The following is a 1410-nucleotide window of genomic DNA, read 5'->3' as shown; positions in this document are numbered from 1 at the left end:
TTTCAGCAAAAATAAAAATTTTTATAGAGTCCACGACGTGGCCACATACTTGCCACGACGTGGACAGGCAAAATTTTTAATTTTTTTTTATTTGGTAGTTAGTTTTTCTTATTTTAGTTCAGTTTTACGTTTTAGTTTAGCAAGTTGCAGGAGTTCATGACCAGAAGCTCAAACACACACTTGGTGCCACCACTGGAAGACCCCGAATCTGCACTTCACAAGAAAAAGACACCCTTGCAAGAATTGAAGTCAGCCTTTTTTAGGAAGTCGGGAAAGAAGACAGAAGAGTCCAGCTCATCAGCGAAGCACAAGAGAAATTTTGAGCATTTGGAACACACACCCGTGCAAACCGAGTCCGAAAGCGATACCGAGCCAGAATTTGAAGAACACACAAGTGAACCCGAGAACGAGCCAAGGAACGAGATGGCAGCGATTGAAGAAATGTCCATGGGAGCATACAAAAAGCGGATCCGAGATGACATGGGTCCTGGGTTAGTCCAACCCGCAATTCCTGCCACTGCCACATTCGAACTAAAGGGACACATATTGACAGCACTGAAGGACATCCCATTTTTCGGGAAGGATCATGAGGATGCTTTTAAGCATCTGGACGAAGTCAACGACATTGCTGATTACTTCAATGTCCCAAATGTCACAAGAAATACAGTCTTGCTTAGGATGCTTCCTATCACTTTCAAAGGAGCTGCTAAGGAGTGGTTAAAAGCACTCCCACCAGGTACAATCACCACTTGGGCTCAAATGCGTGAGCAATTCCTGGACCAGTTCTGCCCGCCATCCAAGGTAGCCAAACTCAAGAAGGCGATAGCCAACTTTGAGCAACAACCGGGGGAGTCACTATACGAAGCATGGGAGCGGTACAAGGGCCTACTCAGAAATTGCCCTCAACATGACCTAAATGTGCAGCAAGAGATGTCAATTTTTTATGATGGGGTCAATGTAATGACAAGACAACTCCTTGATTCTCAAGGACCGTTGACAAAGAAAAATCCAAGGGAGGTCAAGGAGCTCATCGAAGAATTCGCGAAACACTCTCGCGAGTACCATAACCCGAGGCAAGACGGAAGTAAAGGCGGTGGAGGGACCCAAACTGAAGAAATTGCAGCTGTCATGGCCATGCTAAATAACATGGATCGCCGGATAACACAAATGGACCAGTCGATACATGCCCTAAGAGTGGGGTGCGAGCGATGCAGTGGTCCACACTTGACCAAGGACTGCAATATGGATGAGTCTGGGAACAGAAAAGCTCAAGTGTGCTACTCTAGTGGGGATAAGTTTGATGACGACTGGAGGAAACCAAAGAAGGAGTGGCTGCCCTATGAAGAGTATAAAAAGCAAAAAGAAGAGAAGTATAGGCAGACAGGTCGAGGCTTTTACCAAAAGGAGCAG

General features: G+C 45.8%; 1 non-coding gene across 1 annotated transcript; it reads right to left on the bottom strand.

Moving 5' to 3' along the window:
• Positions 1–807: 807 nt before the first annotated feature.
• On the bottom strand, positions 808–914 carry LOC128131446 (small nucleolar RNA R71). Its single transcript, XR_008229362.1, has one exon. It is a non-coding gene; the product is annotated as a small nucleolar RNA R71 (small nucleolar RNA).
• Positions 915–1410: the final 496 nt, after the last annotated feature.

Source organism: Lactuca sativa, chromosome 1, assembly GCF_002870075.4.
Source record: "Lactuca sativa cultivar Salinas chromosome 1, Lsat_Salinas_v11, whole genome shotgun sequence".
Lineage (NCBI taxonomy): Eukaryota > Viridiplantae > Streptophyta > Magnoliopsida > Asterales > Asteraceae > Lactuca > Lactuca sativa.
This window is presented reverse-complemented; position numbering and strand designations above follow the sequence as displayed.